The 24,042-nt window shown below is 43.8% G+C and overlaps 1 long non-coding RNA gene across 1 annotated transcript in view; it reads right to left on the minus strand.

Annotated features, from left to right (window-relative positions):
• Positions 1-24,042, minus strand: part of LOC111091268 — a 219,186-nt gene that overhangs the window by 33,766 nt on the left and 161,378 nt on the right. The window lies entirely within an intron of this gene.

Genomic DNA, 24,042 nt, shown 5'->3' on the forward strand with positions numbered 1-24,042 from the left:
TCCCCATCGTGGGGGGAGTGAGCATGCTCTGATCTCTTTCTCTTTTTATAAGGACACTAATTCCATGATGGGGACCCCACTCTCATTATTTCATCCAAACTTAATCACCTCCCCAAGGCCCAATCTCCATATAGCAATACATTGGGGGTTAGGACTTCTACACACATGAATTTGGGGGACACAAACATTTAGTCCCTAAGTATCTGCATGACCTCTGCTAAACATTTCATGTCCTCCTCCAGCACAGGTGTAAATCTGCCAATAACCCTGTTGCTTCCCATCTCTACGCTACTGCAGACGATAAACTTAGCAAGCTTAGTTAATTTGCTCTACCGAGTTCACCGAGTTGACCATTGGTAAGAATGTGTCTCCCTATCCAAGGCTCCCTTTTCCATCACCCACCCATGATGAACACACAGATCAGGAGCAAGGAAAAGGCAAGTTTCCTCCTCCCTTCCTTTGCAGCTAAAACCCTGCCTCCCAGGTCTTACCACTCTCCGGAGGAAAAGAACCTGACCTGATGAATGTATAATGAAGAAGGCAATTTAAGTAGTTTCAGGGCCACACAGCTTCTCTGATGAGCCAGCCTTTGGAAATACCTCTCTTGAGTTGTGACCTGCTGTGTGAACTAACAGGGTGACTCCGTATCAGAGGGCGGTTTTCAACCCCTGCTGCCACCCATTCAGCTCTTCCTTCCATAAGTGATCTCGAAGGTGTCCTAAGCAGAAGCCGCAAGTTTCCAAAGGCACTAAACATCTACCTCCGTAAAGAAGTTTCTCCACGCTGATGACCTGGAAGCGCAGAGGAACTCAATACATCCTAATTAAATATAATGTAAGCCTTTCCCTTTTCTGAGAAATAGGCATTTAAGACAAGGAACATGGGTTTTGCAAATGCCTCACATTTACCCAGAATGAACAAAACCTGCCCAGGTGGTTGTAGAGCAGAGTCTTGGGGAGAAGGGTACTGGCTCTAATGAAAAAAGGATTTTCTAAGAGCCACCTTCACCCTGACCTGAGCCTTGTTACCAACATTCATGGACTTCATTACCTTAAGCACATGTGGCATGCCCCCTCCCTGGATTCCAAGCCGACATTTTGAGGAGTACTTTGGTAAGGAAGCTTATATTTGACCGATGTTTTTTAATCAACTTTTCAACTTTCTGACTCTTTTGACCCAGTCTTTTTAGAAATGCCAACTGTGTCTATTTTCTACTCCATTAACCTTCCTACTTTACCCTCCTCTGTACCAGGGTCACTTCTTTAATACATAAGTTCTCATGACCTGATTTCCCTGAGGAACAAGTACATTTTATAAACCAGGCTTGGAATTCGTTCCTTCAATTAACATCAAGCCTAATTCCAAAAGAAGCTTATAGTTATACATTTAGAAACAGGCCATATATTAAATATATTTCTTAAAACCCACAGAAGTTCATGAATCCTTAGCATTTATAAAGAGGGAAGACCTGCAAGTATGATAGATCCTCCACCAAACACAATTAACATGGTCAAGATCTTGCCACTGGGTGAGCCAGGACACCTACCGGCAGACCGTACTCTAAACCAAGCAGAGGCCAAATAATTCATATTATGCCAGATGCTTCCTTGTTCTTTATCTTGAACATAGCGATCCCCTGAAAACTCCAAACTACAAAACTTTGCATATAATTCGGGGGATTCACAAACCAATGTTCTATCTTAAGCAAAGTCATGATTAATACTGACTTGATCTCCTATCATCTTCATGTCATCCTCATGACCTTGGATTTGGCAATGTATTCTTAGGTAGGACACCAAATGCATAAATAAGGAAAGACAAAATGGATACATTGAGCTTCATCAAAATTTAAAACTTTGTGCACTAACAGGCTTAAGGGAGTGAAAAGACAAAGAACTGGAGAAAATACTTGAAAGTCATATGTCTGCTATGGATTTAATATCTAGAATATATATAAAGATCTCCTATCTTATGGGATTGGGGGCCCACCTTAACCCAACTCAATGACAAAAGGAGAACCCAATTTAAAAATGGGCAAAGAACTTCAGTAGATAGTTCTCCACAGAAGATGTACACATGGTCAATAAGCACATGAAAGGATGTTCAACATCACTAATCATTAGGGAAATGCAAATTGAAACCACAAGGAGATACACAACCTCCTACCCACTAGAATGACTACTATCAAAACCAAAATTGAAAGAAAACAGAAACAAAATAACAAGTGTTGGTGAGGAGTTGGAGAAATCAAAACACCTACATTACTTGCAGGAATGTGAAATGGTGCAGCTACTCTGGGGAAACAGTTTGGTGGTTCCTCAAAAAATTATACCTAGAATTACTATATGATCCAGTAAATTCTATTTCTGGATGTAAACCAAAAAGACTGAAAGCAAGGACTTGAAAAAGGTATTTGTAAACTAATGCTCGGAGCAGTAATATCATTCCTAACAGCCAAAAGATGGAAACAACACAAGTGTCCACTAAGAGATGAATAAACAAAATGTAGTATATGCACAGAGTGGAATATTATTCAGCCTTTAAAAAGGAAGGTGACCTGATAAATGTTACAACGTGGATGAATGTCAAAAACATCACGGTGAGTGAAATAAGCCAAACATATAGGGACAAATGTGGTATCATTCCAGTTATATGACACATATAGAATAGAAAAATTTATGAAGACAGAAAATCAAAATGTTGTTACAGGGGACCAGGGGAGCGAGGTACAGAATTACTGCTTAATGCACACAAAGTATTCTGTTTAGTGTGATGGAAAAGTTTTGGAAACAGATAGTGGTGATGGTTGTACAACGTTATGAATGTAATCAGTACCCCAAATTGTGCACTGAATATGGTTGAAATGGTAAGTTTTATAACGTATGTGTAAAATCACAATTAAAAACTAGTTTAGGGATCCCTGGGTGGCGCAGTGGTTTGGCGCCTGCCTTTGGCCCAGGGCGCGATCCTGGAGACCCAGGATCAAATCCCACGTCGGGCTCCCGGTGCATGGAGCCTGCTTCCCCCTCTGCCTATGTCTCTGCCTCTCTCTCTCTCTCTGTGTGTGTGACTATCATAAATAAATAAAAATTAAAAAAAAAAAACTAGTTTATATCTTCTAACTCTCAAGCCAAATTCCCTTTGGCTTCCTAACAGCACAGATTAATGCAAGCATTGTTGAGACCTATGCACATTTTCAATCAGAACATGAATACATATGCCAATTTTTATTTATTTGGGTTCACAGATTTTGCAAAAGCAGTCTCAGACACCAGGTTGGTTCTGATCTGAGGTAAAATGGATAAAATGGATCCACGGCAAAATGAGGCCAGTGTCCCTTCATTTGAGCTGAGGACGCTTTTATTAATTTAGGTGCTGAGAAAATAAGTTATGCCAATGTCTCCTGGGCTTGGGGACTGCTCGTGCCTGGGCAAGGGGGCTCACGCCTGCCTTGGTGTTACAAATGGAATGTTTGTATTCCCTAAAATTCATACATTGAAACCTAACCCCCAAGGAGATGATATTAGGAGGTGAGACCTCTGTGAGGCGATTGCTCATATGATTAGTGCTCTTATAAAAGAGGCCCCGGAGAGCTCCCTCCCCACTTCTGCCGAGTGAGGATGCAGTGAGGAGGCCGTCATCTACAACACACAAGGGGCCTTCACTGGAACTCAGCCATGCTGGCGCCCTGATCTTGGACTTCCAGCCTCCACAACTGTGAGAAATAAATTCCTGTTGTTTTTAAGCTGTGGTATTTTTTAACAGCAGTCAGAACAGACTAAGATGCTTTGTATCTCTCAAGCAATGAAAAATTGCAAATGGTACCAAGTTCCAAAACATTCTTCAGAAAACTTAAGGTGTCTAGTTGTAAGTTACAAAGATACTTTGGGCTCTAACCAGCAGAGGACAGGGATCTATCTCCAGGCATGAGGTAAAGCTGATTGGCTTGCCTCTTGTTGCTCTCAGGAGATTGCACCGCATGGAGTTCTCTCTAATCTGAAACACCTAGGCACGAAGATGGCTCTCAGCAAGACTGATCTCCCTGTCCAGATTCTAGGAACTCTTTTTAAAAGACTCCCCAGAAATAAATAAATAAATAAATAAATAAATAAATAAATAAATAAATAAATAAATGAATGAATGAATGAATGAATGAATGACTCCCCAGCAGCTTAAATGCAACAGGGTCTCTGATTGCAAAATCCTTCATCCTAACACCCATCCTATACTTATGGACACCTACCATTACATAATCTCCACCTGTCTCTCACTTTTATCTCTAATACATTCACCCACTCTGCAATCTTAACCCCTGTATCCTAAAGCACTGATTTTACCAAAGTAACCTAAATACATGAAGTGCTCACTGGGGGCGAGAAGCTGACTGAGGTTCTACTTGTCTCTCCTGCCAAGATTTCTCATGGATATTGGAAGCAGCTAAGTCAAGATGGGTATATGCAGGGAGGAAGAGCAATGAGAGGCTTTTTCTTGCTGCGTGCTGGCCTTACCCATTCAAGTGTCCACAGAGCACCTACTATGTGCTGGTCACTCTGCAACACCAGGGCTTCCCTGGCGGCTAGGCAGAGATGATCCCCCTCAAGGAGTGCCCATTCAGAAAAAGAAACACAAGTAAACAAACAAAGAAAAAGACTTGCAAATCATGATAAGGAAACAAGCACAGGTCTGAGAGAATTACCCACCAGTGGGGTCCCGGGACCAACAGCCCCAGAATCACCTGGAAATGTAGATTCTTGAGCTCCAGCAAGACTGGCTGACTCAGATACTCAGCAGTCAAGGTATCTGTTTTACAAACCCTCCAGATGACTCAGGTGCATGCTGAACTTTGACACACTGCAAATAACCAGGGGTTTGGGCCATTGGGGTGTTTGTTTGTTTGTTTGAATAGTTTCTGGACACACAGGACACTTTATGACATATGGTAAATAAATGAAAAATTGGGGTGAGTTATGATACTTTCAGCTGGGTTATCAGAGAATCTAAAAATTTAACCTGAGATCTAAAGTTTGAGCAAGACTCAGCCATGCCAAGAGTGTGGGCAAGAGTGTTCCAAGCCAACTGTAAGAGCCAAGTGCAAAAGCCCTGGGGTAGGCGACAAATTCCTTCAAAACCAGACTGCCTGACAAGCCATGTTTTGCAGGTCAAGAGTCCCATCTCTGACTCTGGGGTCCAGAGTCTTACCTCTCGGAGGAACACAAGAGTAGGTCTCCTCTTAGCTTAACTAGCAGAAGAAAAACCTGACCTGTCTGTGAGCATGACTGCTTCCCTGTTTAGGTGTGCTTGTAAAACCCACCACACAGGGCCGGGGGGCAGACAAGGCCATCACTGACAGAGCCTGCTTGGTGGTCAAGATGACCTCAGTGACCTTGGACAGAAAGGCTCCCGGGTGTCACCTGGTAAGCAAGGCTGCAGAAGGTGGGTAGTGTGCAGCAGCTGGGACTTTCAATAGCGCCTTCTGAAGCTGGCCCTGTCCTCATCTTTTCCGCCATCAGCAAAGCACGCTCCAAGACGCATTCAAGATGGCTTCGTAGGGAGGGCTGAAGGGCAGCCAACGAGAGGAAGCAATGGGAAACACCACTGCAGTGACTCAAGCTTCTTGGAGCCGGAGGAAGGGTCGGGACAGGTCAAGGCCGATGCTGCATCATCAACATCCAGCCTAGGTCCCACTGTGGCAGCGCATTAAGGCAGCAGCCAGAGCCACTGGCAGAGGCAGCCCCCTCTTTACCTACATCCACCTTCAGAAAGGACGCAATCTTTGCTCTAATTATGCCCACAGGGGAAATTTCTTTGATTTCATTTTTTAATCTTGAAAATTAACAGAATATTAACAGAGATACTTTTTAAAGTGTAAAAAGCAAAAAAAAATAAATTGTATTGGATGTCTTCAAGGTACCCACAATTTTTTCACTTAGGGCAGGTTAAAATTTCGGTGAGGGGTCGGCACACTTTTTCATTAAAGATGAGGTAGTAAATATTTCAGTATATAGGGGCCAAGAGATAAAATCAAGAATGTTAACCAGATACTTATATAAGAAGAGAAAAAATGGGGCACCTGGATGTCTCAGTCGGTAGATAATGTGACTCTGTTTTCTTAAAGGTTTTATTTATTTATTCATGAGAGACACAGAGAGAGAGAGAGGCAGAGACATAGGCAGGGAGCCCAATGTGGGACTCGATCCCAGGACCCGGGATCACACCCTGGGGCTAAAGGCAGACACTCAACCACTGAGCCACCCAGGCATCCCAAATGTGACTCTTGATCTTGGGGTTGTGAGGTCAAGCCCCATGCTGGGCAAAGAGCTTATATTTGGAAAAAAAAAAAAAAAAAGAGGAGAGAAAACAAATTTCCACTATTTTCTATTGATGAATTTCCAAGTATGTGTTATTGTTAGTAATATGGGCCTACTAATGAGAAGAATGCAAGGATGGTGGGACATCCCCTACTTGGAGTTCAAGGTTAGTGAGACGATCATCACACTGATGACAAATATTTGTGGTAAAAACCATTCTTAATTCATGTTGGCTGTACAACAACAGGTGCAGGCTGGATTTGGCTCATGGGCATGGATATCCTACCTCCTAGCCTAGGCCATGCATTAGTCAGGGTTCTGCAGAGAAACTGAACCAAAGGGATGTGTGTATGTATATGTATCTGTGAATGTGTGTATGCGTGCACACATATGTATGTATGGGGCAGTGGGTACTGATTATAAGGATTGGTTCCTGTGGTTATGGAGGCAGGCAAATCCCAACATGTGCAGGGTGAATGGGCAAGTTGGAGATCCACGAGGGCAGGTGGTTTAGGTCCACTCCAAAGGCTGACAAGTTGAGACCCAGAAATTTCGAATGTTTCCCTTCAAGTCTGAAGGCAGGAAAAAACTAATGACCAGGACAAAGGAGCTCAAGCAAGAACTCTCTTACTTGAGGACAGTGAGCCTTTTTGTTCTACCCAGGACGACGACGACTTCTTCTTCTTCTTCTTTTAAGATTTTATTTATTTATTCATTCATGAGAGACACAGAGAGAGAGAGAGGCAGAGACACAGGCAGAGGGAGAAGCAGGCTTCCTACAGAGAGACTGATACAGGACTTAATCCCAGGACCCCGGGATCACAACCTGAGCCAAAGGCAGACGCTCAATCACTGAGCCACCCAGGTCTCCCTCTACCCAGGACTTCAACTAATTGGACGAGGCCCATCTACATTGGTAAGAGCAATTAAGACTTTCTTCAGTCTACCAATGCAAATGCTAATTTCATCCCCAAAACACTCTTACACAAATGCCCAGAATAATGCATGACCCAATATCTGAGCACTTCATTGCCTACCCAGTCAGACTGACACATAAAATTAACCATCACCATCCAAACTTGAGGATTCCTCCTGAGACCATGATTTCAAAAAACATGTCCCTTTCCCCCTCCCTTGCAGCCTCAGCTGCCAACAAGCATCCTGGCAAATTGCTGTCCCCTGGCTGTGAGGGTGTGGGAGGCCTTCCCGACACCTGCCTGGGCACAGCTTTGGGGTGGAGGTAGACACGGGCTCTGTTGGACGGACATGTGTGGTGTCCCTACAGATGCCCCCATGCCTGCACCCCAGGCATTCTTGGGCACACCCTGGGCTCCTAGACTCCCCAAGGGACTTCCCCCCCTTCCCTCCAGGAGCACCCTGTCTTTCAATCCCTGGTTGGAAAACAATCTCCTGGGTCGGTAATATTGATAGACATTGGTTCAGGCCCTGTTTTTGACTCTTGCCCAATGCAAGCTCTTCTATACTTCCTGCCCTAACTGCTCTGAGAAACTCCCCCAACAATTCACCAGCACATTCTATGGGATGGCCTGGCTGTGGTGTAGAAGTGCCTCTGCCGGAGACACAGCAAATGCATTTGCCCTTGATTTTTCTATATGGGCTTGGCCTATCTCCCTGATACCGGATTCCTCTTGGGTGAAGGATTACTCTTTGTGAAGGGAAGGGCATTCAACGAGCCTGAGATGGCACTATTTGGTTTCATGCTGAGGCCCAGAGCCAGGCCCTCCTGGTTCTAAACAGAAACAGCTCTTGGTGAGGTCATTACATCTGATACAGACCTTTGCCAGCACCCAGAAGACATGCCCAAGAGGCAACACCCCAGGAGGCTGCAGACTATGAGTGGTTTTGGCTTTGTCTTTTTATATTCCTTCTGCATTTATTAGTTGCCATTTTCTGCAATGCAACCCTCCATTTTATTCCAGTGAGCAAATATTTTTTTTAATTTGATGTTATCTAGATATCTATCATTATTTATTTATTTATTTATTTATTTATTTATTTAACCATCTTAACCATTTTTAAATGTGCAGATCAGTGTCAGGTATGTTCCTATTGTTGTGAAACAGATCTCCAGAACTTCTTTCATCTATGGCACTGAAACTTGATACCCGTTAAACAAGAACTTGCCTTGCCGCCTCCCTCCTCCGACTGTTAACCCCCTTCCGACTTTCTGTTTCTAGCTTAGGTACCTCATAAAAATGGAATCCTACAGTATTTGTCTTTTTGTGATTGTCTTATTTCACTTAATATAATGTCTTCGAGATTCTTCCATATAATAGGAAATGTCAGAATTTCCTTCTTTTTTAAGGCTGACCATTATTCCATTGAACATATACATCACATTTTCTTAAACCATTTATCTGTCAACAGACAGTGAAGTTGCTTCCACCTCTTGGCCCTTGGGAACTGTGCTGCTGTGAACATGGGTGTGCAAATATCTCTTTGAGGCCTTGCTTTCAATTCTTTTGAACATATATCTGGAAGTAGAAATGCAGGTCATATGGTAGTTATAGTTTCCCACAGCAGTCATACAATCTTAAAATCCCACCACAGTGTCGGAGGGCTCCAATCTCTCCATATCCTCCCCAGAGCTTGTTATTTTCTCTTTGGCAGATAGTGGCCATCTCACTGGGGTGAGGTGATACCTCACTGTGGTTTTCATTTATGCATCTCTTGGAGTGTAGATTTGCATTGTGGCCCCGCCTCCCCTTTCTGTGTATCCTTGGTCTTTAGCACTCTGAATTTATTTCCTTATCTGGGATTTAGGTTATTAACACTTATTCCAATCACTCATCCGTTCATTAAAAAGATATATGCTGAACCCTTACAGTACACTAAATGTTATTTGATGGGCTAAGGCAACCTCAGTAAAAAAAAAAAAAAAAAAAAAAAGGAAAACAAAAATCCTTGCCCTCTTGGAGCTTACCTTCCAATGTAGAGACTGATAATAAGCAACAACAACAAAGAAAATCACAGAATTCCTTTGATGACAAGTGCTACAGAGAAAAATAAAGCAAGGAAGGGGCAAGGAGTTTTGGGAGGTGTATTGTCATTTTAAACAGGATGGTCAACAAAGTCTTCTTTGACCTGAGCCTTTGAAGGCAGCTAAGAATGGGAGGGTATGGGATGAGTGGTAGGCATGCTGGGCAGAGGAGACACCAAGTGAGGTAGTCTGTTCAAGGAACAGCAAGAGTACCTGTAGGGATGGAGCAGGAAAATAGGAGGGAAGTGACTGAAGACTCTGTCAGAGGGATGAGGGCAGACACCGTGAGGAGTTTGGCAGGAGTCTAAGTGAAGAGGGGTGGTTCTCTAAGGATTTAATGAGATAATTTATATAAACTTGCTTGATGCTCTACGAGCATTAAACAAAGGATAGATACAAATTGTATGATGTTCCAGCTGATGGGTAAACCACAGCCTCCCACGGGTCTTGGCAAGGTAATGTCAACAGCACCCTCACTCCCGTTTTCCATCAGGAGTAGGGGATGCTATGTGTATCATCACTACTCTGGTGCTCCCTCATGCTCAATGTTATGGGTTGAACTGTGTCCCCTCCCCCCCACCGCCAAATTCATAGGTTGAGGTCCTAACCCCTACCCCCACCAGCACTTCAGAATATGACCTAAAGATAGATAGAGTCTTGATAGGGGTAATCAAGTTAAAATGAGGTAAGCTTTAATCCAATCCAACCCATGTCCTCATAAAAAGGGGGAAATCTGGAGTCAAACAAAAACACAGGGAGAACACCATGTGGCAACGAAGGCAGAAAGCAAACTGATATGTCTGCAAGTCAAAGAATACCAAAGATGGCTAGCAAACCACCAGGAGCTAGGAAATGGGCACAGAATAGATTCTCTCCCACAGCTCTCAGAAGGAGCCAAATCTACCTATGTCTTGATCTTTGAACATCTAGCCTAGAACAGTGAGAGAGTAAGTATCTGTTGTGTAGTCCACCGAGTGTGTAGTACTTGGTCACCTCAGCCCTAGTGAACCGGCATGCTCAAGCATACAACAGGGGCAAAATGTCTTCCTGGGTTTCTCTTTATTGGGAAGTTTCCTATAACTCTTGATTTCTCTCAAATAGGATCACTACCTGGCTTTCCAGAGTGACTATCTCAAAAATAAGATCAAAGCCAGTCTCTAAAGGGACACATGCAACACTACCCCTGGGTCAGCAAGTAGAAGGAAGATGAGGCAAAGACAGGAAGCAGACAGCCCAGATTCCAAATGAGGGAAGAACAAGAAGGCACAGGAGACCTGGATTTCAGGAGCCAGAAAAGCCTCTTGACTTCTGGCCTGCCCCAGAGCTGCTAGAAAGGTAGGAGGCTGGAGCAAGATGAAGTTCTGCTGACCCTCGCCTCTGATCCTGGAAGCCAAAGTCAGCTCCATTAAGGCCTAAGAAGCTGGGGAGAGAAGACATCTCACAGAACCTCAAGGGGTGCTCGCCATGTGGTAGGGAAGGAGGGAGAGACAGTGAACTTCCACCGAAGAACTCATGCAGTCACCCCTCAGCTAGGTAATTGGAGGTCAAGGTCAACTGCTTCTCAAGAGCTCTTATAGATAGAAGCTACAATTAGGGTTCAGTTGTGCTCAAAGGGTCAACAGCGCAATCTAGAGTATTTTCCAAACTCTCACCAAGATGCTAAGAAGTGTTTTAACACAAATCATCATTCACAAGAGGAGAAAAAAAAAAAAAAACATTATTCACCAAAGTATATTAAACTACGTGGAAACAGTTTCTTGACTACAGGACATTTTAATGACTTTGATAGGACAAAGGACTTTATGAGTCTCCAAAAAAAGAAAAGAAATATAGTCTACCAAGACTGAAGTTTTATTTCATTGCAATCGTTTTTTTTTCTTCTTGTATTTCTTTTCCCAATACCCAACCAATCATATCTCTGAGAACAACTCACTAAGAAATGTAATCGGAAAATGCTGGTAATAAACTTTGAATTATGGATAATTTCAGAGATACCCACAGAAGAGGAAGCAATAAGTCGGCCAATATTGAACCATCCAGAGCCAAGGCCCACAGCACCTTACAAAAAAGAGAAAAAGTGGGCCACTGCCATTTCCTCCTAATAGGTCCCTGTTTGGGGCAGAAATCGCTGGGATTGACCAGAACCATCTTCCAGTTCTCCTGCACCAAAGAATCAAACTATCATTTCAAGATTTGTTAGACAGGAAAGCCAAGCAATTATTTGAAGGAGAAAAACTCAAAAAGCTTAAAATGTGATTAGCTTTGCTGTTAAGAGCATGGCATTGAGGTGACCATAAATTGTTGATAACAGCATTATGCAGGCCTATCAGTTGGTGTAAGGGGGTCAGAAAGCAAACAGAAACAGAATTCTTTCTTATTAGTTCATGAAAGATCGCTTCCAGCCGAGGGCACACAGATAAGGGTCTCTACCTGGAAGTCTCAACAAGGGGTCACATAGGTTTTATCAGGACCGTAGGCCATGCAGTCTCAGATTTATAGAGATGGAAGCTGGCTCAGCCTAACCTTCTATCTTTAAAGTTAAAGATGCTTAGCTTTGTGGGGCTACATGGTACTAACTCTTACACAGAGGGTTCATGGAAAACTGAGAATTCAAAATGGCCAGGCCTCTTACTTACACCCCAGGGCTTTTATCTCTCCACTATCCCTTCTTGAATGGGTTCTCCAAGGGGGTAAAAGTCAATTAAAATCAAGAACACGTCAGGTGCCTGGGAGCAGGTATGTACTAAGAGAACAACGATAACAATTTCTCAGCATTTACACAGCACCTAAGATGTGCCAGGCATTGAGCTAAAATATGAATCTCAGCTGGCTTTTGGAAAACCCTGTGAGATATGTACCTTTGCGCTAGTGAAGATGACAACCTTCCGCAAGGCTCAATGACCTATTAAAGTCCCACTCAGAGCTGGGGTGCACCTTAGGGCTCACTCCAGAGCCAGTGCTCTTTGCCACTATCTACATAGCCTGCTGAGTACTCATGAAATGGAGGACATTGCTTTAAATAAACAAGTAATCATTTTTTAAGATTTCCTTTAGCATTTAAGGATAGTTCTAAAACCAATAGTGTGAGTGAGAGAGACCTCAAGGACACTTTGCCCCAGCCCCGAGTCTTAGCAAGAGTCCACCTACACCATCCCCTGGAATAGTTCCCTTTTTCTCTTGCCTGAGTGAGAGCGAATTTACAGAGTTTCTTACACGAGGAAATACTCGAAGAATCATTTCTACGTTTTCCTGAAAGCCAGAGCACACTTGTCTGTTTATTTACAGAAATAGGATTATAATTTCTATAACTTTGTTTTCCCCCTTAAAAAGATACTGCAGACATTCTCTCATGTCCATAACTATCTGTATCATCACTGTTCTGAAGTGCAGAACGTGGGTGTATGGGCAGTCATGCCATGATAAGGGCCATCTAACTGTTGCCCAGGTTTGACTACCATAATCAGCACTGCAGCGAACTTCTTAGAATCATCTTTGCACTTCTGTTCCATTGTTTCATTATCTCACAATCCCACACTGCAAATTCCTTTTTTATTTTGAGAGATGCCCCTTCCAAGAAGGCTATGCCAACTGCTGCACTGCCCAGCTGCATAGAGCGTGTTAGGAGATGCCTTCACTTGACAACCTATGAAATATCATTGACACAATGGCTGTCTGTTAGAATAGGGGATACACAGCATCTGAGCCACCAGCATTTTTCAGCAGGGCCACTGCCATAGTCTTTCAGCTGGTCTCCCAAATTCAATGTTGTGCATCCTACACGTGCTTCCTCCTGGAGGCAGTCAAAATGATCTCTCTTTCTCTCTCTCTTAGAAAGAAAGAAAGAAAGAAAGAAAGAAAGAAAGAAAGAAAGAAAGAAAGAAAGAAAGGAAGGAAGGAAGGAAGGAAGGAAGGAAGGAAGGAAGGAAGGAAGGAAGGAAGGAAGGAAGGAAGAAAGAAAGAAAGAAAGAAAGAAAGAAAGAAAGAAAGAAAGAAAGAAAGAAAGAAAGAAAGAAAGAAAGAAAGATGATAGTTTATTTATTTATGAGAGCCCACAAGCAGGGGGGAGGGACAGAGGGAAGAGAAGGAGACTCCCTGCTGAGCAGGGAATGCTATGCAGAGCTGGATCTCAGGACCCTGAGATCATGACCTGAGCCAAAGGTTAGTGCTTAACCACCTGACCCACCTAGGTGCCCCAAGATGATCTCTTTTAAACACAAATTTGGTCATGTCCTCATTTAGCCTAAATCCTATGTTTCCTTTGCTCTTATGAAAAGCACCCCCACATCCTTAAAATGACTCCTTCAGTCTTTCTCTTTGGCCCTATCCATGTTTCAACCACATTTGCCTTCTTTCATTTCTTCCAGAGCATTCCTTCCCACTCAGGACCTTTGCACATGCTGTTCAATTTTCTAGAGTCTTCTTCCTCACCTCTTTCCCTTGTAACTCCTCCTCTGCTTTCAGCCCACAGGTAAAATGTCATCTCCTCAAAGAAGCTTTGCCATCTATACACACCCTCCAGACTAAGGAAGGTCCCCCATCATAAATACACAGAGCACCTTGGGATTTTCCTTCCTAACACTTGTTAAAATGCTAACAGTCAATTTAATGCTTTTTATCACAACAGATCTAAGCTCCATAGGACCTACTGATACCCAGCACAATGCCTAGAACATGGATGATGCTTCTTGTGATGGAAGGAAGAATAAAAAAGAGGGAGGGTGGAGAAGAGGAAGGGAAGAGGAAGAAAGGGAGATGGCAGAGGGAGGGGTGGGGAGTCAGGCTGTCCACTGGTATCTTCCAGGAACATGGGGGAAAAAAGAACTTAAAGTAGTAAGGGAAGAACTATTGATCTGGAACTATTTTTATCTTGATCTTGCTCTAAGCTCAGCCACTAGATAAATATTTGTCAGATGCCTATTATGTACCAAGCAACTTTTCTAGATACCAGAGATAGAGCAGGAAACAATTCAGGTGAGGTCCTTAGCCTTTTGGAACCCATGTCCTAGTGGTATGGGAGAGGAGAAGCAAATAATGAAAAAATATCTGAACAGGACAACTTCAGACTGGAAAGAGCACTCAGCCCATAAGGGAGGTCAGTCATGAAAAGTAAGAGTAGACAGCGCTACTTCCAGTGGGGTGGTCAAGGAAGGCCTCTCTGAGGAGGTGACATAGGAGGAGACGGCAGCAAGAACAAAGGGCAGGGTGAAGTAGGTGATTTAAAAAACAAGATGGCATGAACTTACTCTGAAGCTGAGGTCAACCCTTCCAGTTGGCAGAAACAAAGTGTCACAGGACTGATATCCTCAGTACACGTATTGATTTCCTAGGACTGCCATAATAGCACACCACAGATGGTGAGGCTTAAAACCACAGTAAATTATTGCCTTATAGTTTCGGAGGTCACAGGTTTGAAATCAAGGTGCTGGCAGGGTCATGCCCCTTGGCAGGTACTAGGGAAAGATCTGTTTCCATGCCTCTCTCTCAGCTGCTGAGGCTCAAGAGCTCCTTAGCTTGTAGATGTATCAGTTAGTCCTGACTCCAGTGTCACAGGACCATCTTCACACTGTCTTCCCTCTGTACATGTCTGTCTCTGTGTCCAAGCTTCCCATTTATAAGGACACCAGTTCTATAGGATTGAGGTCCATCCTGATAATCCCATTTTAACTTACCTCTGTAAAGACCCTCTCTCTAAATAAGGTCACATTTTGAGATACTGGGAGTTAGGACTTTAACATATGGTTTTCCGGGGGGACACGAGTCAGCTCCTAACAGCATTCATGAGTCAAATATGGCCTTGTGATGTAGAGAAGGCAATCAGATATAATTTTAATATCAATTAGAATATGTATGATTTTAAGTGCAGAGCTCTACTAAGTTCCAATATTTTAAACATCAGAGAACTTGCAAAACCCAACAGAGTCTGAGTGGATCTGTAGGATCAGTAGACCTGGTTAAGGAGACCTTGGTATAAACTAACAAATATGCAGATTACGCTAATCAGGTACATGACATGAATCTGCATTTCAGCTGGTATCTTGGGTCACTGGGAAACTTCAGGAACCTGAGAGAGAAGCCTACATTTGGTTGGAAAAAGGCAGACCCCAAATCTTTGAAATAATATCTGTTACTTGGGTAAGCATCTTTTTAAATAAAGATTTAGAATTAAGAAAAGGAATATCTGTGAGCAACAAATACTTTTTACATTAGAAAATTTGTGCTCATTTTCTTACATGAGTTTTTTGAGAGAAATAAGTTTGATTGAGTTAATCAATCACCCTTATAAATTCCTGTTGGAGATTATACTTGAGTAACTCAAGCTTGAAGTTGTAATCTATTTTCAGAACAGTATTGTAACATTTAAGAGGTTATAAGGCTCACCATATTTATAGAAGTTTAATTTATATTTATAAATTAAATATAAATTATAATTTATATTTATATTTAGAGTTATATGCATTGCTTGAGTACTTGGAAAGTTTTAAAAACTCATACAATTTCCACAATAGCCAAAATATGGAAAGAGCCCAGATGTCCATGGACAGATGAATGGATAAAGATGATATATATATATAAAATGGAATATTACTCAACCATCAAAAAATGAAATCTTACCATTTGCAATGACATGGATAGAACTAGAGGGTATTATGTTAAGCAAAATAAGTCAATCAAAGAAAGACAATAATCATATGATTTCACTCATATGTGAAATTTAAGGAACAAAACAGAGAATCATAGGGGAAGGGAGGAAAAAATAAAATAAGAAAATCAGAAAGGAAACAAGTCATAAGAGACTTTTAATTCTAGGAAACAAACTGAGGGCTGCTGGAGGGGAGATTGGGTGGAGGAATGGGGTAACTCGGTGATGGGCATTAAGGAGGACACTTGATGTCATGAGCACTGGCTGTTTTACATAAATGATGAATCACTAAACTCTACCTCTGAAACTAATGATATACTATGTGTTAATTAATTGAATTAAAATAAAAAGAACCAAAAACTCTAAAAGAGCCAAACAAAAAAAGAAAATTCATACAACTGAATAAAATAAAGTTCTTAAAAAAGAAATTGGATACAGTCAGCTAATAAATTAAGTTTAAAATCTTTAAAAAGGCTTAATTAACTAAGTTTAATGAATGAGCTCAAATAGTAAACAAAGTCTCCTTTAATGAGATTGCTAAAATGTGAGATTTATAAATAGGATAATGAGATTTAGAATTTGGAATTAAAAAGCGTGAGGTAAAATTGAAGTATAATTGTAATAAATTGACCATTTTTAAAAAAAAAAACTACTGAATAGTTTTCGTGCCCTCCAGGATGTCACAAAGCTCACATTAATGCAAAGAAACAAACCATCAAATCCCAAAGATCAGCACAGAAATAACAGAAAACCAACTCTTGCTTTGCTGTGTCAGAATTTCTTCCTTAAAATAGGATGGTTCGCTTGAGGCACCTGGGTGGCTCAGCGGTTGAGTGTCTGCCTTTGGCTCAGGTCATGATCCCCAGGTCCTGGGATCGAGTCCCGCATCGGGCTCCCTGTGAGGAGCTGCTTCTCCTCTGCCTGTGTCTCTCACTCTCCCTCTCTCTGTGTTTCTCATGAATGAATAATAAAATCTTTTTTAAAAATTGGATAGTTGCTCGATATGTGTGTGTGTCTCTTCCTTTTTCATTTGAGTCATTTCTTATACACTTTTCTCATGTCACTCTAATGAGTGGAAGGACTTTCTCTTGCTAGATACTCTGCAAAGCTAGAGAATCTGCAGTCACCACTCTCATGCTTTTGATTTGGGATGGGGCAGTCACCCCACTGCCTCCCGAGAGCATGGCCTTTCTCCTGGACATAGGAGTGACCTCTGGCCATACTTTCCACGCACAGGACGGGAAGCGCAGGCTGGCTGAGTGGCCTGGCTCAGATCACACTGGCTGCTGGTGGGTAAGTCAAGGAGAAAGCTCACTTTCTCCCCAGCTCTCTGGAGTGAGTGGCTGTGTTGGCAGCATTCTGGGCCCAAATGACACAGAAGTGCCACTGCTCTAGCAGAAGGGCTAAATGAGCCACAATTCCGAGCCCTAACTTATGTGCCCTCAAGAAAGGTCAGTCCACAGCCCGCGTCCTGTACAGGCTATTGTAATGTCTGAGCAACTGTCTGGGGAGAGGTAAAAACGGGTCGACTTTAAGCCTTGAAAAGAGGGGATTAATCCTAACAAATGGTGTGGGGTGGGGGCCCTGGGATAATGACCGGGATGCATTACTGGTGTGTCTCTGCGCACCGAGGCGCAGTCTTTATGGCCCTGCCAGGGCAGGGAGAAACCCCGGCCCCCTAATAGCTCCCTCCGAAGGGTGATGATAATCCTAACTGTTGTCTGGGCTGAGCGAGTAACAGCGAGAATGGATGAAAAGTATATGTTTATGTCCTTCCTATTAAATCCAGTGCTATAAACCCAGGGCACTAAAGTTGATAGCAGCGCTGACAAATGCCTCCTTCGGAAGAGCACCAAGAAGGTTAAAACAACAAAGAAAACGGCAGCAACTCTTGGTCCCGGCGTTTTCCATCCAGCTTTCTTCCTGCCTCTGCATTCAGTTTAACTTCAAAAATACACTGCTGCGGGGGTGGCAGCAGACCCGTCTCTCCTGGGCTGGGACTTGGGCTCGGAGGTGACCTTGGAGCCCGTCCCTGCAGCCTGACACCCCCGCAAAGTATCACCTGCATGTATTCCCTGAATAGTCCACATCTTCTAGCTGAAGGGGAAAAGCCCTCGTTTGCCCCTGAGAGCTCCAAAGTGAGTTTAGAATTTAGAACTTCTTGGAGATTCTCAGAGAAAATATCCAGGACGGGGACAAGGGTGAGGCAGATGAGACACACACCTGGCGTACAAAATATGAGGGGGTGGCAAAAAAAAAAAAAATCAGTAATAAGGATAAGTAATATTTTAACACAATCCTTTTTAAAAATTAGAAGCATCAAACTGCAGCCCTGTGTTGGTCACCTGTGTTTGTAAATAAAGTTTTATTGGAAGGGCAGGGCCAGGATTAGGGGAAGGCAAGTGAGGCAGGGTGGTACAATTGCAGGGTGGCATCCGGTCTTTATTTTAAAATTCGGTATTTTGCTCATCATGGATTTTGAGGTTTTGAAAAATATTCAAGTACCATTTACCTTAATTACTGAGCTTTATGCCAGCCCTTTAAATTCACCCCAAGTGAATATCTCACACTACTTATCCTGATCCCGGCCCTGCAGAGTTACTCACCTCCTAACCTGTTTAGTTTTTCAGTACCTTGACATTACTCGTATTATTTACAGACACTGTTCTAAGGACTTTGCTAATACCCGTATTCTCTCATTGAATTCCCCATTTGATGTGTAAACTGAAGCACAGAGAAGGCAAGTAACCTGCCCTCAGTCACACAGCCAGGCAAGTAGAGGAGGTGCGATTTACAGCTGGGCTCGGCCACCACTCCATTCTCCCACCCCAATTTTTTTTTTGGGGGGGGGTCTCCTCTTTTCCATTTCTTTTTTTTCTCTCTCTCTCTTTTCCATTTCTAAATGTATTCTGTCCACTTTCTCAGCACACGGTGATTCCTTAATCCAATTTGCCCAGCCTTTACACTGATAAGTCATTTCTACCATCAGACACAGATGGCTTTATAGGAGACCAGCCAGCTAAGTGCACTGCCTAAGAATGCAATAAAACTTGTTTTTCTAACCAGCTAGATTGCTTTACGTGATGAGATAAATATTGTGCTAAGAGCAACTCCTGGCACATCTTGGGGAGAGAGCTGTTGCCCCACTTGGGCTGGTCAGGAACATGCACACACACCCTTCCCTGGATGCTCAGGAACCAAGGGCACCCAGAAGTGGCTTCTTCCCTGGTGTAGATGCAGCTGCTCCTGTTTGTCCAGCAGACCCTGCGGCCTAGGAACTGGCTGCCCGGGGTCGCCCGGCCATCTGCCCTCTCCTCCAGCGGTTGCACAGACACTATCTACTCTTCCAACTCTCGTGTCTTTTCTGGGGAAGGAAGGAGGCAGGAGACAGGCTCAGAGCAGAAATCGCAGGTGGCGCCTTAAGAACGATTATGATAAACTACTGTTCTCATCTTCACCCTGACATGTATCAGGCCCTCGGCAGGTGGGGCAGCAGGTTCTCCCCTTCCTCCACTTAATACGCTTCCAGGACAGCTTTGCTCAGGGTGCGGCGGGCAGCCAGCCGCCAGAAGAATCGCTGGTGACACAAGTGGGACAGATGGACGCGGCTGCTCCAGCTCGGTGAGAGGGGAGCTGGGGGATCGGCGCCCGAAACGAGAACCCCAGGCTACTTAGGTTCATCTCGACTGGGAAACCCTCACTCATCACAGCTGTTTTAAAGACGTGAAAGGGGAGGCTCAGAGAGGTTATGTCATCTAATGTCAAATCTAGATGGACAGAGTCCACTGGATTCCAGATCTACCCTACTCCAGAGCACAAGCTCTTAAGCCCTTGCGGACGGCAGCTTGCATTTGCACTGCTGCTCAGCCTGTCCCGTGTCAAATTCACTGACCTCATCCCGAAATGGTTGCAGTGTTGTGGGAATCACCCTAAAAGAATCATTGCTCAAGTGAGTGGCTGTCCTACATTTCTTTGAAAGAAAAACCTGGGAAAAGGCCTTGGGGACAGGGGGTTTACTTGGGAAACGACCTCAGGCAACGGGAGAGAGTGGGCAGAGATAGCAAGGCACTGGGGAGGGGAAGAGAACGCCAATGGAAGAGGGAGCTGGCACTGGTAGTCCCGGGAGCACCGGGGCCTCCAAGCTCCTGGGACCTCCTGAGCAGATGTCATGCCTCCCAGAAGTGTCTGGAAAGGTGGGAGAGCTAGGACATGCCAGCTCCCCTCTCGCTTTGGATTAAAGGTTGGCATTAACACACACACGTGTGCATGCACACATGCAAATGCTCGTGGGTGCCTGTGTGCCAGCTGAACGAGTTCCCGTGGGAAGGCCCTGGGGCAGAATGCAGAGCTGCGTACCCTCCAGGTGGAACATGTGGCTCAAGATGCACTTGAGCTTCCATGGAACAGCCCTTGTTGGCTCTGGCTGAAACCAGAAGCAGGTTGAGGGGGCGTGACTTGGGGACCAGAGCTCCCTGCTACCCTGATGGACTGAATTCATTATGGTTCCCGTCAGTCAAGAAGATAAGACAGGGAGATGACACCGTATGTTGAGTGATCCACAAATCATGGTAGGATGCGCTTGGCAAGCTGGTCCTGTGCAATCAGAGACTAATGAAAGATGACCTTCTTTGACGATCCAACCTAGAAGGAGCTGGAAATCAGTTTGGTTTCCCACACCTGTTCCTCGGCTTTTGCTTCCTGCTGGAAACCAAGAGAGACCCTTCTCAGAAGAAAAACCACCAAGCACCACCCTTGAGGAAGTCACTGTTCTCCCTGTCAGCTTGCTTTCTGTCTTCACTCCATGACAGCATTGCTACAGAATGGCACTGCTTGGAGAGTCAGAAGGGAGTCCTGCTCCATGACAGATGAGCTGTGTGTGTCCAGGCAGCTTACCTTATCCCTCAGAATGTGGCCAGGAAGGACTATGTGATGTCGCTGATTCTACCTGCCTGCTCCAGCAGGCACTTAAGCACTTGAACATGGTTGCAGAAAACAAAGCTACCACCATGCCAGCTGGGCCCACTGGAGATTCAGGCTTACAAATCTCAGGAGGGCACCCAGAATTTCCAAGCTGATTGCATCTCTCTGGTATGTTTTCTCCCCCAGTGTCTCCATGGCTCTTTCACACCTTCTCCTCCCCCAGCACCCAGACACCTCTCTCATCTCTGCACTGTGCTCTGAGCCTATGTCCTTGCTGATGCTTCAGGAACAAGTTGGAAACAGAAAGACGAGAACTCCAACACCATGCTCATCAGCTGACCTGCGCGCAAACCCCTGTCTCTGCTCACAATTTCTGTTCTCTTCAGGGAAATGTTGTTATTCCTTAAAATAAAGATGTCCTCTGGATGCTTCCTCTTCCTTAGAACTCAGACCCATTCCTTCCCATGTCAAGACCACTCTGCTACTGGATCATTCCCAAGAGTATATATACTCAGAGAACATCTCTCATCCTTTAAAAAATAACCTATTTAATTCCAGGATGCCTGCATTCCTCTGCTCCCCTTCTCACCAGTGGTCTCATTCTGTGCTACGCTACTGTTTCCACTCCCTCTCACAGGTTTCCCTCTCCACTGATTCTACTGGACAGCTAGCTCCCAAGCGAAGCCATACCTCCGCATCACCAGGGACCCTCATGCCAACAAGGCCAGAGAACCCATCCCTGACCTCATTATTCCCAGGTTCTCAGCAGCTTTCAGCGTACCTGGTCATGCTTTCCTCAAAACCCTCTCCTGACTCCCAGAGCACCATGGTCTCTGGTCACTCCTACCTGACAGCTGCTGCTCAGGGTCGTAACGTGATTCTACCCCCAGACTCCCAATCTGACTATCCACACTACCCACGATATAGCAGTAGAAAAATCTGGGTTCCATCATGATCCCTATCTAGTTAGCTTCATCTAGTCCCATGATTTTAAATATCATTTATAGGCCACGGGCTCCCAACTTTTACCCCCAGACACTTAATATCCCCACTTGGCTGTGGAAGACACCCAAATCTCAAAATTAACACAGCCTGGGACTGGTAGGGCCCTATGTCTTGACCTGCATGGTATTTATGTGAGTGTATTCACTTGGTAAAAATTCATCTCTGATGTTGGTTGTGCTTTTCTGTATATAGGTTATGCTGTAATAAAAAGGTGGGGTTCTTTTTTTTAATTCACATTCTAGAACCATTCTCTCAATTGCCTTTTTCCGTAAACTTGCTCCTCAGACTGTCCCAAAGAAACCAAAAATACCAACATTATTCTTTTTTTTCTTTTAAATGGAGATTTTTTTTTATTGATTGATTGATTTATGATAGAGAGAGAGAGAGGCAGAGACACAGGGAGAGGGAGAAGTAGGCTCCATGCTGGGAGCCCGACGTGGGACTCGATTCCAGGACTCCAGGATTGCGCCCTGGGCCAAAGGCAGACACTAAACCGCTGAGCCACCCAGGGATCCCCTTGACATTATTCTTGATTATTCTCTTTCCACATCCAGTCCCACAGTAAGTCCTGCATTCTCTGCCACCAAAACAACTTAGCCCTGACCTCACCATCTGGTCAAGCCATCAGCACCTCTCTCCAAGTTACTAAACAGATTTTCACAGGCCTTGAGGATTCCATTCTAGCCCCTGTCTCCCATTCTGCTCCAGAATTAGCAGCCAGAATGAGCTTACAAAAGCTGCAATCGAATCATGTTACATCTCCCATTGTCCTCTCACCAATAAAAACTTGCTGAGCCCCAACTATCCATCCTTCTTTGTTTTTGATGCCATCAGTTTCCACTAGTCCCCTCATAACTTTCCAGAACTTGTCTATTTTATTTCCCACATTGTACTTAAGACCACCTGCTAATGTTTATATTCTGTCTCCCATGACTGTCTAGAAAGTAATTTCCCCCAAAGCAGAGCTGTCTGGTAGACTCTGCATCTCCCCACCCCCTTTTAAAACACTGCCTGGACAAATACATCTTGAGGGGCACTTAGGTGGCTCAGTCAGTTGAGTATCTGACTCTTGGTTTCAGCTCAGGTCATGATCTTGCAGTTGTGGGATCAAGCTCCCTGTCAGGTTCTGCGTGAAGTCGACTTCAGATTCCTTCTTCCGTCCCTCCCTCCCACTCACTCTCTCTCTCTCTCAAATAAATTTTTAAAATCTTAAAAAAAAAATAAAAAAAATATATGTTGAAAGAAATACATTTGTACAGCCCTACCAAAACACACAGAACCTAGCAAAAATAGCTACCTGTCTCTAGAAATATATGTCACTCTCACTTTTTTGTCACATTCCTTAGAGATGTAGGGACCTTACAATAAGTTAGCAAAGAGTAAGTAAGACTTATGGAAAGTACTGATTGAAATCATGCAGTATTTCTGTTCTTTCCAAAATCTCATTTAAATACTATAAAGGTACAAAAAGCTATAAACTCACAAGGACAAAGACAACAGAAGATAAGGTGCCAAGAGTTGAAAGACAACAAAATTTTTCTCAATACATTTAGGCCCAAGAAATCTAGGACCTAAATGTATATGGCTAATGAGAGGCAACAAGGATGCCAGTTTGTAACATTGAGCCCCAGAAAGATTCAGAAACTGAGATACCAGTTGTTTCAAAAGGAAGGGATCAGAGATGAGGCTAAAAAGAGAAGAATTAGCTAAAGTCCACGAAAAGGACAATTAGACTTCCTGGGGACCTCTCTCATCACCTTACTGCTAGGCTAGGACCCATTCTGACCCTTAGGAGTTAATGGGATTTTTATACCAGAGATATCAAACCAGGCATGTTTTCCAATCATGAAAACTCACAGCACAACAAAAACTTAGCACTGAAGTGCTTCAGAAGGATGCAGTAAAAGTCCGCACACCAATAATGAGACCCCTGTCCCTTCTTTCCACTGGGGCTCCTAGAATCATCCTGGGAGCTGAGTTTATACTTCCCAAGACAGGAGATTGAAGAATTCCTGAGTTGAGAAGCTGATTGATCCAAGTGAAGAAATCCCAGACACAGACATCTGAGGATTATCAAGACAAAATGCTTATAATGTACCTTGCTACCTTGCAGTGAAGCTATCGATCTCTTCCCGCCAAACCCACACTCCAAACATACATGCATACTC

The sequence above is a fragment of the Canis lupus genome, chromosome 20, assembly GCF_011100685.1.
Source record: "Canis lupus familiaris isolate Mischka breed German Shepherd chromosome 20, alternate assembly UU_Cfam_GSD_1.0, whole genome shotgun sequence".
Classification (NCBI taxonomy): Eukaryota; Metazoa; Chordata; class Mammalia; order Carnivora; family Canidae; genus Canis; species Canis lupus.